Source organism: Pollicipes pollicipes, unplaced genomic scaffold, assembly GCF_011947565.3.
Source record: "Pollicipes pollicipes isolate AB1234 unplaced genomic scaffold, Ppol_2.1 Scaffold_7231;HRSCAF=8579_pilon_pilon_pilon, whole genome shotgun sequence".
Lineage (NCBI taxonomy): Eukaryota > Metazoa > Arthropoda > Thecostraca > Pollicipedomorpha > Pollicipedidae > Pollicipes > Pollicipes pollicipes.
In genome coordinates this window covers 1,627,008-1,646,221 of record NW_023597034.1, presented here as the reverse complement: position 1 = coordinate 1,646,221, position 19,214 = coordinate 1,627,008, and positions in this window count along the sequence as shown.

Here is a 19,214-nt window from a genome sequence, read left to right as displayed (position 1 = left end):
AGGTCCCTTGTCATTTTCGCCAACTGAATGTTTTGGAATCCCCACATTCCAGACCACGAGACTAGGAGATGAAAACGGTTATTGACCACTTCGGCGACCACTGGACATTTGGTGGTTTTCCGCCGTCTGCAAGCTTGGGAAAAAATGACTGCCAACGCGGTGACGCTTGTCGTGATCGTAGTCCGACTAACTGCAGCACTTCATCGCTTGAGGTCCGGACGATACTGGAGGTCTCTGACTATCTCGTACACTGCACAAGCTCCTCACCCTCATCACCATCTGCGGGACAGCTTTGAACACGCCTCAGAGCGTTTCTCTGCGCCACAACGGCACCACGATCCTCTCAGCATCGGGCTCTCCCAGCCATGGCCGTGTGACTGTCATTTGACCGCACAATAACCCTTTGATTCACAAGCATCAACCTTTCAGCGACAGGAACCCCGACTGATCAGCCCGACTTTCAGCGATGAGCCTCGACTATATATTGAATAGTGTGACGAAGTCGAGCGCGCGCGCAAAAAAAAAACGTTTATTTTTCCCCTGTGCGTTTATAAAGCTGAAGGTCTCGCGCTTTTGTTTTGACAGCAGCCTAACAGAACCGTGCGCACTGCACTTTAACAGGCGTGCATACCTGGCACTTTACTGTCTCATTGTCAACAGCTGCCAGCGAGCGGATATATGGGTAAAAACATCAAAAATTGAATCCATGGCATACTCATGCCCTCCAGACAATATTTCAAGGTAATGGCAATCGTCCATAATTATGGCACCTGTGCGGGACTTTCAACTTGTTCTCTGCCTCCGTCTTGTCCTGAACACGAAGCTTACCGCCTAGCGCCACCGCAAACTGTCGAGAGGTCAGGATTCGCCTCATCCGGTCAAGGACACGAGAGCCATCGCTACAAAGCCCGGCGTGGTCGGGCCGGACCAGCGGGACGGGAGGGGCAGCTCGGGACAGCAGTCGGACCCGACCAGCGGGACGGAAGGGGCAGCTCGGGACAGCAGGGCAATGCCTCGCCGCCGTGTCCGCACAAAAAGCTGCAATGGGAGGCTGAAAATAGTCGAATGGGAACAAGGTCAAAAGCAAAGTGTCCAACATATAGTCAACGGGGACAAAAGTTGATAGGGATAAAAATGGGATCGGAAAAAGTCGAAGTACAAAAAACAGGGCTGAAAAGAGTTTGATACAGCCAAGAGAAAAGGGCAAATTGGGTAAAAGTTGACAAACAAAAGCCGATAGGGGTAGAAGTCGAATTGGAAAAGCTGAACGGTCGAAAGAAATCGACAGGATAAAAAGTGCAAATGGAAAGAAGCCAAAAGACGACAGCAAAGTCCAAGTATGTAGACATCGGCATGGACAGAGACCAAGCTAAAAAAAAAAAATGTTACACGAAACCACGTCAAAATTACTTTGCCGCTGGCCAAACCCTCCATCAAAGACAATGGCAATTAAGAACCATGCATAAAATTGCGAAATAAAACACTCCGCGTGACGTCTGACGCATCCTGAAGCGATTTTCCTAGCTTACCGGTACATACACCCATACTGGTATATACACCCATGGATCGCCAGCGTAACTATCTATTGCATGCGTGAAAGAACAGAGAAAAGAACAGAATGAGCAGAATGGGCGGATATGCATCGCATGGTGTCGAAAACAGGCAACAATGGTAGGGCTTAGCCTTCACATTTCTGCCCGCGAGCAGACACGGAACCTAGGAACAGGTTTGGATTCCCACGGAAGATTGATCAGAAACCAGGATTCCCCACTTAATTGTGTTGATGGAACCAACAAGAAACAGGATCTAGCTTGACAGTGCGACAAGGAATACAGCAGAACCAAAACAAAGCCTGAAATTGTGCCGAGATATTGAGCAAGAATTTAAGACTCAGCCTGAAATATGGTAAGAATGAAGCACAAAAAATCCGAACTGGAATTATGCCGAGAATTCAGCAGGAATCAAGATACTACATGAGTCAAAGGAGCCAGCGAGAGCCAGATCCTACCTGGAATTAGCGTGGTGAGGTTGTGCGTATCCACACAGAAAACTTATGTGATGATGGTGATGCTGGAGTTTAGGGGCGCTTCAAATACAGTAATTATTTTGCGCCGAACTTATATCATGAACATCGCAATTGTAAATATTGCGGGTAGATATGCAATATGTCTCCAATTTTAGGCGATTTATCTTCAATAGTAGCTGACTGCCAACTGATAACAAGAGCTGGTATTTACGAATGAGCCAATGAGAGGCAGGAACTGGGATCTGGTCCTTCCTAAGCAGACCATCGGGAGTCAAAAACCTGATTCTGGTGTTTGTGAGGAGTCAGTGAGTGACTACGAACCAGGCCCCATGTCTTCGTCCAAAGTCTTTGTGAATCAATCGGTACAAACCATGAACCAGGGCGTGGTGCTGCAAAAGAACTGGTAGGAACCAGGAACCAGGGTTTCGTGTTTGTGGAAAGCCAGTGGGAACCAGGAACTAGGTCCTGGCGTTTAAAAAGGAACCATTTGGACCTAAGAACCGCTTGTTATGGGTTCCTAGGTTATGGATATACGGGTTTATTCGTGGAAGAACCAGTGAGGACCAGGAACCATGGTGTCGTGCTTGAAAAACACCAATGACATTCAGGAACCGGTGGTGGGGTCTATCAAAGAGTCACTCAGGAATCAGTATGTAACATCGCGATTTGAGGAGGGATAAGCGGCCACCAGGAACCGATATTTGGAACCAGGAACATGTCTGACCAGGGTAAGGACTAGTGAAAAAGTTATCTCTGCCGACTGAGTACCCGGAGCGTTTGCCAGGCTGAGCGCCCGGAGCGCTTGCCGACTGAGCGCCCGGAGCGTCCGCCGACTGAGCACCCGGAGTGTATGCCGCCTGAGCACCCGGAGCGTCGACTCACCTAGAGGCGTCCGCCGACTGAGCGCCGGCGGGTTCATATTAGAGCCCAGGGATGGCAGTTGCCCAAACCCCATGGGATCCACAGGCACATCCGAGCGTGAAATCCTGATGTTTCTCTTGCCTTAAGTCCTGTCGTCCTTCTGTGTGTTCACTTTAAACCCAACTGCCTTTTGCCCATGTCGGACTTTGTACTGCATTGTTGACATTGTTCGCACTTGCATTGCATTGCATCACCCTTTGCATTGTTTTCCAATCTGACTTTTATCCCCGTCGATATCTATCTCTTTCGAATTCTATTCCTACACTTCTCGATTCGATTTCGATTCTCGATTCCTAGACTCCTCGATTCCCTCTCGACCTTTACTTACCCCCCGTCAACTTTTCGGACCGGACTTTTATCCCTTTCAGCTGGTTGCGTTCGACTTTTTCGTACCGAGTTTTCCCCTTGGGCATTCTTTTCCAGCCTCATTTTTTCCCATTCCGATTTTTGTTTGGAAAGCGCCGCGCCGCTAGTGGACGGCCGGGCCGGCGCCGCCGCGGCGAGCGGCCGCGCCGGTGAGGACGGGCCTGGACACGCGGCGCCGCGGGCCTCGGACCGAGCGGCACCGGACGGGCCGCAGGACTGCCCCGGTGCCCCCCACCTCGCCGCTCGCGCACCCGACCGATCGCCCTCCGGAGCCGGCGCGCTCGGCACGCCGAGGACACTCGCGCTCATCTGCTTGTTGCATATTCGCTTTTCGTTCGAACTGTTTGACTTGCGCTACCAAATTGTCAACAATTCTTTGACAAAAGTTTTCTAGAGGCGGTGCGGTTTCCTATTCAGTTTGGGAGGGCTTTACCTCCTCCCCCCCCCCTCCCCCTCCCCTTCCACCAACTTTGGGAAGCACGTGGGCGAAATCCGAGGAGAAACCTGTTTGTTGGTTCATTTTGAGGGAAGGTTGAGTAATTTTTCATTGTTCAACCCCCAAACCCCAACTCATTTTGTGAAACCTCGTCCCCGTTTCCTAGTGAAATGTGAGTGTAATTACCGCGTCATGTACGCATGCATGCAGACTAGCGATAGATTGATGAGCACACCTTAGCCACAAATAGGTGCGTCACGCGGGTGTCCAGTTCCGTGTTAGTATGTCCATCACATGGAAGGTTGAAAATGGTGCGCTAAAAGCATTACTGTGTCACCAGTACAAAAATACTCCCAATCGTTCAGCAATCACCGTAACGACGAAAAAATGGCTGCATGCTAAGCAGCGCCAACAGCCTACGCAACTATGACCAGCTGCGGTACCCGGGATGACCACAGACTGTGCCGCTGCCAGGGCGGCCAGCCCGCTCCGGCTCTCGCCAGCGCCGCTCCAGGCCGACTCGCTGTCCGCGCCGGCCGCCCCACACCCCGTGCACAGTCTGCACACGCCCCGAGCGGCGCCCTCTCGCGCCGGGCCTCTGAGTGCCGCTCAGCTGGGCGGCCGCCGACCGACGGCAGCAGCTCGGCTCCCCCGCACCGGCCTCGTCAGCGCGGTGACCGGTCGGCCAGTGGCGGGCGCGCACGAGCGCCGCTCAGCTGGGCGGCCGCCGACCGGCGGCAGTAGCTCGGCTCCCCCGCACCGGCCCCGTCAGCGCGGTGACCGGTCGGCCGGTGGCGGGCGCGCACGAGTGCCGCTCAGGCCGTATCCCGTTTCGCGCATGACTGGCAGCCTGGCGCATGTATGGCGGCGGTGCCGGGCCGCGAGCGCCGGCCGGCGCGGCCGGTCGCCGGCAGCGGCCTCACGACACGGAGCAGCGGGGACGGCCAGCGGCCAGCGGCCGGCCGGCGCCGAGACGGGCGCCAGCCGCCAGCCCCGAAACAGCAGCACCCGGAGACCGGGAACACGGCACCAGGCGGCGGGCGGGTCCGGGGCGCGCCCTCGGACGGAGACGGCGACCCCGTGATCAGACCGTGTGGGGAGGGGGGGCCTAGGGTGTTCCCGTGTGCGGTCGCTGGGGACGGGGCTTCGGTACCACACCGCGGCCGCCAGGCAGCGCTCTACCGCTTGTTGTTGTTGACTGGAGTTTTAGGGCGCGTCGACTACTGCGGTCATTTTGCGCCCGTATACAGCTAAATGACTAGCTTCGGAGCGTGACTATGAAATGACTAAAAAATATATATTATTCAGAAATGAAAACGGCTGAGTTGTATCAGGAACGTGTCATTGATACGAAATTTTCGGCAGCCTAAAAACTTCCTACACGCGGTATAAACTATTCAGGCAGGTGTATATAAAGTGTAGAACTTACCATGCGATACAAACCTGAGGGTAGGTTCGATATGTGGTGACCTGTCACATAGTAAATCGGAGAGCGTCAGGGACGGCACCGCAGGGCCAAAGTACCTCAGACGCTCGACGCGTAGTGTGGGACAGCATACGAGCACATGTTCCACTGTGAGCTGTGGTGTTGCAGTGGCGACATCGTGGTAGTTCGTCGTGACATAGTGAGTATCGATGTGTAGCATAAGTATGGCCAGTCCGCGAGCGACACAGGATTACTTCCTCCCGTCAGGACTTTCGATAGGATGACTGCCATTCCTGAACAATCGGTTTAATGCTCTTCAGTTTGCTGGTGCCCATCACATCCCATGTGCCCCGCCATTCCCCGCGCACGCTCTACCGCCGTACGGTCGCTGCCACGGTCAGCCCGGATGGCCCGTGATGCTGCAGCGCGGCGCCGGACACCGGCCCCGCTCGCGCCAACAGAACAAAAGACAGCACGCCGTGGGCGTGACGCGCCTCTGCTCGGGCACAAACATGTGCATCCGCTGGCATCACTTCCTGCGCGATAGACGGCCGCTTCGGAGGACACGGCCGGGGTTCGGGGGGCCGGCGGTCGAGCCCGGCCCATCCCAGCGAGGCCAACAGCTGAGCTGCACGGCCAGCGACGGGCTGGATCAGGGGCCCGCCGCACTGTCGAAAACTGTAGGTCACGTGACTCGGCGGCTAGCAGCGTGAGAGTTAGTCATTTAGTCACCACGCTCGCTATTTGTGGCGATACGGACGAACTAACTTATAAACACGCCAGCAGTAGTCCTGAAATGACCACGAGCCAGAACGGAGCGCAAGCTCCAAGTACCTGTTTATGCTGTCCCACAGCTTGGGAGCACTTGCAAGAAAAAATGTGATAATACAAATATCAATCTATCCACGCATATATATTGTCATGCAAGGCCTGCATAAATATTCACACATACATGTATACATATATACACGCACACACCGATACATGTGTGAATGTGTGCATGCATAAACATATGTATGTGTACATGATGTACTTGTATGTATACCTATAACTAAATCAAGTCAAAGAAATATGTTACTATTCCACGATGATGATGATTTGAGCTCTCGGGCGCGTCGCTGTCGGAGGTCATTTTACGCCCATAACAAGATTGTTTCACCACCCAGTCAACATAACATACCTCATTTTATAGTGCCAGGAAAGTCAACTTAGAAACTAGGTGACACCAAAGTCACCACCGCGATGGTAACAACACACTGCTGCCACACCGGAGTCACCAGCGGGATGGTAACAACACACTGCTGCAACACCGGAGTCACCACCGGGATGGTAACAACACACTGCTGTCACACCGGAGTCACCACCGGTATGGTAAAAACACACTGTTGTTACACCGGAGTCACCACCGGGATGGTAACAACACACTGCGATCATACCGGAGTCACCACCGGGATGGTAACAACACACTGCTATCACAACGGAGCCACCAACGGGATGGTAACAACACACTGCTATCACACCGGAGTCGCCACCGGGATGGTAACAGCACACTGCTGCCACACAGGAGTCACCAGTGGGATGGCAATAACACACTGCTGTCACAACGGAGTCACCACCGGGATGGTAACAGCAGACTGCTGTCACACCGGAGTCGTCACCGGGATGGCAATAACACACTGCTGTCACAACGGAGTCACCACCGGGATGGTAACAGCAGACTGCTGTTACACCGGAGTCGTCACCGGGATGGTAAAAACACACTGCTGTTACACTGGAGTCACCACCGGGATGGTAACAGCACACTGCTGTCACACCGGAGTCGTCACCAGGATGGTAAAAACACACTGCTGTTACACTGGAGTCCCCACCGGGACGGTAACAACACACTGCTGTCGTACTGGAATCACCACCACGATGGTAACGACACACTGCCGTCAAAATGGAGTCGGCACCCGGGTGCTAACAACACATTGCTGTCACAACGGAGTCACCAGCGGGATGCTAACAACACCACGCAATCGGTTTGCTCAGTATGAGATTCCTGCGGAGAAATCGGCAACCATCGCGCACATTGCCGGGCAGATAGCAGCGGCTAATCCGCGATGTCACTGTTCCTGACTGAGCCACCTGGTGGCATACCGTCTGCCGCATAATCAGGTACCCGAGGCGAGGTCCCGAGGACCCGAGGCGCCGGTCCCGTGACGTGACAGCTGATAGCCTGCGACAAGCCGGCCGGCGGAGCCCGGCTCCCCGACCGCGGGTTCGATCCCCGACACAGATGATCGCTGGCTCCGAAAAGGTGAGCACGAACTGTGCCGGGTCAAGGGGCCGTGTGGCGGCCTTCAGGGCACGTCTGAACACACATCCGTGGGAATTCCAAAGCCTGGTGCCCCGGACAAAACAAAATCCACATTTGGGATTGTCTTGTGGTCGTGTCAGAGTCAGAATAACCCGGTGGGACTATCTGATCAGACAGGAAACATCACCAGCGAGCGCACCAAAATGCGTCCAGACATCATTCCCTTCCCTCTCCCCCAGCGACCTGATTTTCCACTCATTGCATCCTGCCAGTTATGTAAGCAGTGGCCAATCAGGGCACCCAGCATGCCGTCTGTGCCCAGGTGGTGGTCAGTCGTAACGGCCAGCCCACTAATTCCTGGTCAACGCCCACGTAATAAGCCAGCCAAGGACCCCTCGCAGCCGTAAACTAACAATCGGATTACTGCTGCTCCCCGAGTGTTCCAAGTGCGGGCAGGAGTCACCGAGTCATTGCCGTCAGACAATGGGATGTTCCAATGCTATGGCTCATCGCATCGGCACATGGGGGCTAATTTATGCGAAAAGCGGTCTGCTACAGTTACAAGAGCTATCACCTTCAGATACTGCATAACAGACATCTCGTTAAGACTCCAGCATCCACATCAATAGCTGCTGACCTGCCATTGCTCCCACTTGGAGCCAATACGACAACGGTCAGCAATCATCATCCCTCTCCAAAATAAAAACATCATCTTGGAAACAGCCGGCAGCTGTCGTCTCGCACGGCCCTCCGGGCGACGCCACTCGCCCTGCCTGGCGTCGCCGGGGCACCTGGACGGCCCTCCGGGCGACGCCACTCGCCCTGCCCGGCGTCGCCGGGGCACCTGGACGGCCCTCCAGGCGACGCCACTCGCCCTGCCCGGCGTCGCCGGGGCACCTGGACGGCCCTCCGGGCGACGCCACTCGCCCTGCCCGGCGTCGCCGGGGGCACCTGGACGGCCCTCCAGGCGACGCCACTCGCCCTGCCCGGCGTCGCCGCGGGCACCTGGACGCGCAGCCGCTCCCTCAGCCTCTGCAGAGACCTGTCCACAGGGCGCTGCACAGTGCACAGGCAGAGCTGGGAAGGCCCGAGTACGGGCGTGCGAGAACTAATACCGTCTGGCACGGCTGGGACGTGGGGGCGTCCGCCTCGCCACCCGACGCTGCGGCCTCCACACATCCGTCCACGTGCCAGTCGGAAACGCTCTAAGCCGCAATGACACCGGAGTGACGGAGCGTGACGTAAGTCGAGATGCAGTTTGTTTCTCTGTGGTCATAACGCCAGCATCCAAACTAGGATTTGCAAAGCTAAACGTGCCCCCACGTTCCAACGCTTAAGCATAACGCTTGTGTATGAGGCGTATCACCGCAACAGAGCAGCTTTTGCAAGCCCCCTTGGAACCATGTCCAGGACACGAGGAACGCGACGGCGGGAGTGAATCCGGTCGACGACCCAGACATGAAACAGCGCTACTGGCACGATAACGAAATCCGGCAGGGATGCAGAATGTTAAGTAAAACGCCTGGTCCCTGCTTACCTCCCCCCCTCGAAACACCGGCAGCGTTACATGCAAATGCAATATGAATCTGTCAAATGTCTGTCCAATCTTATCTTCAACTCTCTGTCGAAATCAATCTGCTCCCTTGTTCTTGATTGAAGCACCTGACTAGGGTTAAAACACGGATTTCCACATAATTATAGGTGTTCATGCAGGTGATAAGTCTTACCGTATTTCTAAACCGCAGCCGTAAAAATAAAAGAGCAGCAATGCGTTGTAACTTCATAAACATACCACATGGTAATCATCATCCAGTCTGCGCCCTTCTCCCAGAACTAATTAAAAACTCGCCTCGCGACAAGCGCCGCCGCCATGGGGCGCCTTCCGCTGCGGCCGCCAGTCACTCGGCAACGTCCTCGGCCAACAGTCGGACGGGACCGAACAGAGATATGGATGGTGGCTAACACAGCGCTCGGGGACGATAGGCAGTCCGGCAGGCCCCAGGACGTGGTGCGGGTGGCCCGGTAGCGAGCACACCAACTGCGAAGAACGCATGGGCCGACTGGGTCTGCCCTAGAGACGCAGCTTTTTCAACCCGACGGTTTCTGACCCACAGGAACCCGGCGGGCTTTTGGCTGCGTTATGGGCCAGACTTGTCGGCCTTTTGCGGGTCGACAATCTATCAGGCAAAACAATGTATTTTTCCTGCTCCTGAGGTTTTAAAATCATCCAAAAACCAGGGTGTGCTGTCAACAACATAATCATAACACAGGCATATTTTAATTTTGAACAACAAGAGCACCAATGACAGGAAACCCCTGGCAGATATGGCACACCAGTTAACCAGGTTGCACAAACCGAACGTCTTTAAGCAAACCTTTTACCGAAAAATTCAAGAAAAATTGGCTTTGACCCATGGTAGGTCAAAGTCAGATCATGGTTTCAGCGAAGGCAATTTCTAGGGAATCCTTCAATTTGATCCAACAACTGAGCGTTAGACGACGCCATACATCTCTAAGATGCTTTCTTGGGACAACACAACAGTTTAACGAGCAAATTAAATCGACCTAAGGTCAGGTATGAAGGTCACACCAAGGTCAAAACCAACCTGTTTTGTTACTCTAGGGCTTGCTGTATGGGATAATTTCTGGTGCTCATTTTGATTTTATTGATAGCAGGAACAGCATCATAAATCTTCCATGGACTTCTTAGAGGTCAGAATAGGTCATTGACAAAAAATGACCCAGGTCAACATTTTGTTTTAGGAACATACTGCCTGGCGCAATCTTTGTCGCTTAGTCAAGTACAAAACTCAAAGCAATCTTGTATAATTTTGGTCACCTTGACCTTCAAAAGGTCGAACGAGGCTCACTGACCTTGAATGAGAATGTGACCATCTGCTTAGAAATGGCTATCTAGGTTCTGGGGGACTTCGGAGACCAACCTGGAACTTGACCTTGTTTAAACTTTTTGACCCCAAGATCATGACCTAGGAGCCTGAAACTTTGACCTTGGTGAGTTCACGTACAGGTCAACACACCCTGTACATGTGGTGTCTCTAGCTTTCTTAGTTCCCGGAATCTCAGGGGGTCAAATTGCCCCCCCCCCCCCACCCCACCCTGAGCAAAGGGGGGGGGGGGCACCCGCCGGCCACCCGGGTGCGTGTTAACTGACCAGCAGTTAGGTGGGTCCTTAATGCTAATATAGCAACACAGTGCGCTTGGCTGTTATTGTGAGGGTGTGCTGCATTCAACCTTTCTTGGTTTACACAAAAACCATACCTCACAAATAAAAATAAATATCCATGATCAATAAAGCGCATAGTTAACTGTGAGCCTCGCCTTATCCTAGTCACACTCGCCTGTTCATACAGCCAGCATTTACTGGTATCTGAAATGCGCAAAAGTCGTCGAAACTGAAAAACCGGTGGCGCAGGGTTTGTCTATCCATATCTGAAGTGGATGCAATTTGCGACCACGACCACAGGGTACTTATATAACACGGTTCTTCCGCATTGCGATTGCTATTATTTTTCAGCATATCTTCCATTTAAGTTGTTTTGTTTTCAGTCTGATTTGTCCATGTTTTTTTAAATATTTGTATAGGCATGCAAATGGGCAGCGGGCTGATATTTTGGAGCAAGTAGCGCCTCTAGTTTGCACAGTTCAACTGTGTTCACCTGTGTATGATGAGTACATTTAGAAATTCGTCTGCAAGGGAGCTGCGCGGGCAGAGGTTCTCGGACGTCGTGTTCTCGCGCTAATTCAAAAAGCTTGAAAACTGGTTGGCTGTGGGTGCCACCACGTCTGACAAACTGGCTGGATGAGGGTGCCACCATGTCTGATAAACTGGCTGGCTGAGGGCGCCACCATGTCTGATAAACTGGCTGGCTGATGGTGCCACCACGTCTCTCGAATTGGCTGGCTTTGGGTACGGCCATGTCCGGCAATTTAAGCCATGTAATTGGTGCCATGTTGCAGCGAAATCCGGCTCGACCAAAACAGTTCAAGTGCAAATGCCTTCGAATGTAAACAGCGAAGCTTTATCAGGAATGTCATGCCTGTTCCCACGAATGGCATGATGCCCCAATCAGTGGTTGCACAGGCATCATTAGCTTCCAGAAAGCATGACGACCGGGCCGGACCGCACAAACACAGGATTGTTCCTCTGTTCCACGTAAAACTCGTTTGGTCTGAGGCCTCGCTCGGAGCCATCCAACAGGTACACCCCCCAGGCGGGCATTCCCGACCAACCCCAAGCAGCGGACGATCTGACGGTCTGACGTCACATCGGTACTAGACGCGTCCCATAACGCACCGCTAGTGGTACCGTCCTCTCTCGAACTCGGTGCCTCCTACCGAAGCCCAAAACGGTACACGTTCTGGTTGGGTCTTCATCAGTGCCATAAGCCACAGGACCTTGCCAATCCTCTCGCTTGAGAAATGTCGCTCTGCGGGTGATTGCGTCCGATAGCTGACTATTCCCTTCAAGAGTTACACTCGCCCTGACCGAACAGCTGCTCGACATTACGGGATCCGAGCTGCACGGCTGCCTCATTTACGCACCTGTCAAACTTCATCAGTTAAATATAAATATCGACAACTGTTCTGAAGACTATTTTTGTTCCCAATGCAAACGATTTTCTGCTTACCTGCCACAACATTTAAACTGCACATGTACGACAGATGTGCTATCACTGGCACCAGCGGGTCTCTTGACAACATGTCTGCTGCTTGAACGCCCGCCGTAACACGCACGCGTACATTAAGCTCATCTCGATGTATTGAGCCCGCAGGCCTGAGTGCTCCAGTGACCTAGAGTGATGGCATGCCCCTAGGGTGGGTCACGGCACCAAGGGGTTTGCTCACAGGCAGCCCCCGCCCGTGCACTCACTGTCAAGGACGCCGGCCGGCGCAGCATCAATACCGCGGCAGGGCCAACACGCGCCAGTTAATGTTATGCCACGTGAAAAAGCCGATGCAGGAAACGAATGGTGAAATCAGGCCAAAACCAAATGCCTCTTGCCTACGCATTAACCAACCGCATCACCGAGGTGGTCAATGTCGCTATACCGAGTTGTCTAGACGGTCGGTATAATCTATCATTCGAAACAGATATATACATACATATATATATATATATATATATATATATATATATATATATATATATATATATGTATATATATATATCAAATCATGTTGGAATATTTTGGCAAGATCCTTTCTTATATACATGTTCGATTAAAAATAACTGCTGACTCAGCATTGACGACTTTTTTGAAGCATCGTTCTAGTTTCCGGGCTTTTGATTTGGCATTATCGTTTAGATTAAAGATGGCTCGCACAAAATTACTCATGTATTCGTCGCTCTTCCCATTCTAACGTTTCAAGGTCCTACCTCATCGTCGGAAAAGACTAAATGGTACAAGAAATAAGTTTTGAGTTTTAAAGGGTAAGAAATTGTGCAATACTTTTCGAAAACATATTTTGGTACAGCGAACACAAATGAAGCATGGCTAATTAAAGTAAGACAGAATCCTTTTTCACTTTGATACATATCAAATACCCTCATAACGGGAATCCTAAAGACACAATGAGAACATTATTGCCACAACCACATCAATAGTGCTCACCGCCCACCACCTAATCGTTCAAGGGTTGTACCATGATTTGTTCGTCTGTTTAGGGCTGGAGAGAGTTGGGTAATGACTATACTTTCCCAAATTGGAAGGCGTCTTCTGTCATTGCATGTCCGTAAAATGTCAGTGCTGTCTGTCAGTTGTTGTCGTGTCAATGCCCTGTCGTGTTCGTGTCGCATGTCGTCCAGAGGTGCCCCGTCACGTAAGTGCATTGTCAGGCGTCGTGAGTGTCGTTGTGATTACACCAATGTATTGTACGGAACGACGTTTGCAGCCTTTGATGTGACATTTGAATCGATACACTACATTGGTGCATTTTAGTTTGTCGGGTTTGTCTGGGCTGTTTCTCATAAGAAATATGCAATAAATGATTGCATATATATATATATATATATATATATATATATATATATATCGACTCCGTCCTCCAATATTTTTCACCGCATATTCTGGCCTGTGCTCGTTCGGTTCGGTTTTGGATTTTGAGATGGGAGGCGAGCTTTCTTAACAATTGAATTACCCTTTCACTCTCTGTCCCTTTGCGATCAGAGCATGATGTGGCCGTTGAATTTCCTAGTTCTGTGATAGGTCCTCATAAAAGCAACAACTTACTTAATTCTATTTAAAAACTATTACAATGAATCCACCCTGACTTTTGAACACTGGGAGACCAGGTCGAACAGTTTTGGGGGCTTTATGTATTAACACATGGGATATAAGGTATGTTTTTCAACAACACAGGTACACAATCGCGATACTTTGGCGGAAAGATACCAGGTCTCATCTTAAAATATTTCCCTTGTGGCGATTCCGCTCCAGGATCTGGTGAAACAATGTTGCACGTGCACGCTTCCCACGCAAACCTGACTGAACAAACAATGTTGCACGTGCACGCTTCCCACGCAAACCTGACTGAACAAACCGACGATGATTTAATCATTACCAATCCTGTACAAGCCGGTGATAAAACGTCCTTGAAAGCACGGGGAGTCGGCCATACTCACAAACCGTCACCACCTGGGCATTCCGCCGGCCGCAACCGCCTGCAGTCCTCTGGGATTTCCGTGTTATCTCACTATATTATCACACGATCGACGAAAATCTTGAAAAAAACGTTCGTTGGCCTCGGTAATTTCGCCTAACCAGAGTCATGGTGACCTTTGTCATGCGTTACGACAAGCCATCTAAACACCACAAAATAAAAAAATATGTTCGTGAAATGGGGTCAAAGTAGACAAACGAGTGCCGAACTTGGAAACCAGTAACATGTATAGGACGGATTTTCACGGCAAACAAAACAAATTTTGATCGTAAGGTCCACTTCAGCTCAGGTCGTGCAATGTTATGTGAATTGCACACTTTTCATTCCCGTCAAACAAATGGAAAACTTGTCAGCTGGACAGAATGTCGGGTGCTCACTTTTGGCATACCGGGAAAAGATTATAATTTTAGCTCCAAAGCACTAGAACGCGCTCGAGTGGGGGTGGGTCAAATTGCCCCCCCCCCCCTCGCCCCAAGGTTCTTCCGAAATAACTTCCGAACGGCAGGGCATAGCTGTGATTTGCATAGCTTTGCACAGCTATAGCCAATTAAAAAGACGATCTTTTAATAAAACAACATTACACATGCTTTGTGAAGCCGCTGATCTAAAGCAGACCAAATTTAGGCCATGGCTGTGTTGGGCCGCACCGGAACTCGCCGCAGCTCGCCGCAACTTGCGCCTGCCGCACCACGCAATAGCTGTCAGCGAAGGCAATTCCTCGAGGAATCGTTCAATCTGACGCGACGACGGAGTGCTAGACGAAGCCCTGGATTCTGCCCAGCGTTTGACTTTGTTTGACCTTATTTGACTCGAAGGTCATGACCTAAGGACTTTAAAATTGGACACAAGCGAGTTCGTGTACAGGCGTATCTTTCCTGTGGTGTTTGTTCCTGGCCTTCTTTCGGTGTTTCTAGCTCTCTTACTTTTGAGATAACAGGGGGTCAAATTGCCCCCACTCTCCCACAACCAATCGGCGTCGTGTTAAACCGGCCACCCCGGCGCGTTTTACAATACAAAATCAAACTTGTACTTAGAAGTAAGATGTACTTTTTTGCGTCTAAGTGCTTACACGGCGCGATGATAGCCTGTAGGTATTCCGTACAAACAACCAAGGACACCTGCCAAGATCACTTTTGACGCCCCACCATTACGGATTTGAAGATCTGTGTGCAGGGTTTTCTCCAACTCGGAACATCATTCAGAGGAGATTGAAGCGATTGGCGTGTCCACGAAAGCGTGTATCACAGACACAAAATAAAACACTGACTAAACATTAAAATACAATAAGATCAGCATGGAAATAGCAAAGGTGACAAAGCATCATTTCGTCGCGAAGACGCAAAACACGCACCTGGGGGGCTAATTTGGATAATTCAATGGTATATTTTGTGCCGCTATTTTTTGAAAATTAACCGTTTTTGGATTAAGATACCATCTTCCATTTGGGCAGAGCACATCCGACACTGTATCAGTTCGTCGCATACATAACGATAACACGGCAAGGAAGTGACAGTGAAAAGCTTTTGTATAACAAGCGACTGAACGCCGCATAACGCCGAGACGGCGTACATATTTGAGAAGGCGGCAGAGGAATTGCTGCGATTTGAAAAGAGTTCACGACGGAAATTTCATTACATTACTTACGGATCTGCCACCTCATGTAAAACGAATACGCCTTTCGGATGAGCCGTCACCGAAGTAAATTTCAGCTGAACTGTACCAGACACTTTTTCGCAACATGCCACACAAAATCCCCTCGTGACGGAACAGGTGGAACACTGGAGGCGTTCACTGAGCGAGCCAGTCTTCAAGGGCCGAGGGACAGCCACATAACCCCCAACAAACATGTCCGACTTCTGTATCCCGAGCCAGATCCCATCGGCTGGTTTGGGGAGACGACTAAGTGTTGACAAAGTGAAGTGTTCCTTCTTAAGTTTCCAAATTGCACGAAAGTAATATTTTGGTCACATTTTCATTGGTATGGAATTCGGAGCATTTTTGCGTACTGCAAACGCAAAAAATACCCCGCATGTACGGAAGCAAGCAAAAGTGGCCTGTACGTTTGTCAGTCTTATTTTTCGGCGGGGGTGGGAAAGGGAACGCATAATTATTGGCCGTCGTCATTGGCCTACGTACGCTGTCTGATCCATTTCGGTGACCGACTGGCCGGCCACTGCACGCGACAGGACCGATGTGGTGCTTGCCGGATGAGTCGGTCTCGAAATCCCCAACACGGCTGCGACGATTCCAAGGCAGAAGTGCATGGATAATAAAAAAAGCGTATTCTAAAATATCAAGGGAGTGTTCCACATTTGTATGGGTTTACCAACTGAACTAGTCATTTTGCAGCCCTGCACTTCTTCAGACATATAACCCTCTAGTTTCCGAGCCACGTATCCGTGAAGATATGCAGACTACTTCGTGCAGACCATTTTGAGGCCTTTTATGTGTGCGTGACGCCATAGCAATGCCATTCAAATCCTGCCATCCCATAGGTCATGCAGCGTGCAGGGCCAAAAGCAATATTATCGTCGAGCCGTTAAGATCTGGCGTCCATGTGGACGTCGATTGGATTTCCATCAACGTTGATCAAGCTGTGCAAGTTTCAGTCATGAATCACGTTTTCTGCTGCATAATGCAAGAAGTTGGACAAGATTGCTAGTTATACGGAAATACAACTTGTAATCGAATAACTCACGAACAGCGCCATAATCAAACGTGTAAATGCAAGCAAACTTCTTAAACTTACGGATAAACATGCTAGAGCAGCACGGCAAAAGGCCAAAACACGAGCACATGACGATATTTTGCTCAGTAAACACTTCCAGCGCCGTCACCGCCATCTCTCGGCGAGCTGAAGTACTACATGCGCGCTAAGGCGGTCATTTCGCACGGTTAGTTCGGCCGTACCTCAACATCATACAAACGTTCCACGACGAAATCAAATGATGACGTATTGAGTTGTCACGTGCATTTACGAGGAACATTGTTCACATAGATAAGACAGTAGTAATAGCCTTCTTCTTCGGAGAAAAAAACAGGAGAATAGAGATATACATGCGTTGATATTTCGGTAACATGCCTTTAGCGAAACGAATACCAGAAGTGCATTCATGTATGCTATTCGTTTCTATAAACGCATGTTGCCGAAATATTAACGCATCTATATCTCAATTCTCCTGTTTTTCCCTCCAAGGAATACGAATTCTGCTACGAATTACTTGAATACGTCTGATCTAAATCACGCACTGAGGAGCATATTTAATGCATGGAAAAAATTTGCTGTCTAGAGCGATCATTTCCACTTTAAAATACACCAGTTGTTGTAAGTGAGCTTATTTCATCACATATGGTGCTTGCTTCATTATCCACTATCGTGTAATATTCCTTTTCAGTCGGATGTTTTACATTTCTTTAGAAATTTAACCAAGCTTCGCATAAGGTATTTCTTATATTAATATGTTTCCCTTGTTATTTCATTACCTATAGCCAGTGTAGCCATTACCTGTAAGGTCTATCACCAGTGTTGAACATGAAGTCTGTGGACAACAACTTTTCTACACACGGCTGCTAAAAAAACATTACTTTCCAAACATAAAAAGACGAAAATGTACATGTCTCCAAATGGTAGTCTCCACCGCTCTAAATGTCTCAGAAATGTACCAAGAGCTTGGTAACACTCAGTGGACAAACTTTGCCGAAATCCCAGTGGGTTGGGTCACGTTGATTGGTTGAGCTGGTATAGCATAGAATGATCCCTCTATTTCCTGCGCTGAATTTCGACTCTAATCCTGGCGAGGGTCGAATCATATATATCCCAGATATCTCGAGATATACTGGACAGGTCCTGATACACGTAGCCCCCAAACAAAACCTGAATCATCTCTGGCAATTGAATGACAACATCTAACGTCAATAGAATACTCAGGACGGGAAAATGGGGTGAATATTAACTTCCATTCGCCTCCTATCTTCCTCATGTTAAGATACCTGTCGTGGTCCGACTAAGCCGCAGATCAGTGTGGGATGTGGGATGCACGATATTAGTAGCCAAAACGTATGATGTTGAATGCTTATAGCGTTCAGATGTCTTCAAATCAGGGCCTCCGTCACTTCTCCCGACACACATTTATGCCCCTGGTATCTGCCAAACACGCCGGCTTTGAAAATAATAGGAACGACACATCGCCCACCTTGTTGTTATCGTCATAAGACGGTAACGGGCGAATTGGAGCGAGTCGCCTGAAGCATTCAGCGTCCATACCTTTAGGCGCAACCAGCGCTTACTAGCGCAAGCCGAATCGCATTTTATTTCTCGAGCGTGCGGTGCAATAGCGTTGATGAGTAAACAAAGCAGTAGTCGGCGACGAACCGGAGCCTTGGATGCGGGATCAGACAGCGCCATTTTTTAGACTCAGTAGGGATCTGGCTCTATTTTCCGATCCATCTGTACTAAATTCTTAGGACCTAGACGAACCTATCAGATCTAAGATATGTGCAATTGACCTAGAGGCCAAGGGGACACACGGGTGGTCTTTGCGAAAAAGCTTTAACCAGAACTAGGGAAGTCAACAGCCGCATCACACCCTCGTGGCAAAAGAGGATGAATGGGTATTTCAAGTATTTGGAGAGCTCGCCCTCGTTTCCACAAGGCCTCGTCCCGATGGTGGCTTGCGTTTGATGCGGCCGAACTAAAGGTCCGGCCATCGGGCTCGGGTGGGCCGACGTCGCCTGGCCGTCACCAGCCCTGCCCGGATAGCGTATCGCAGCTGGATCTGGTGTCTCCTCACAGACCAAGGTTCTACGGGGCGCCAATTTCCCTAGCGCAAAGACTTGAGGACACTGTCGGCTTTTGTGAACCCTTGACGTGAAAAGTACCCCCCCCCCCCCCCCCCCAACACTTCAGGTAACAAACTACACTCTGTTCCAAATAACGGAGAATGAGATCTAAACCAAGGATTGACGTAAAGCCTCGCAGTTGACCCCCCCCCCCCCGCCCCAGTCGACCGCCCTGGATACGCCTCTGCGCCCCGCCATCTCACCACAGCATGGGCTCGCA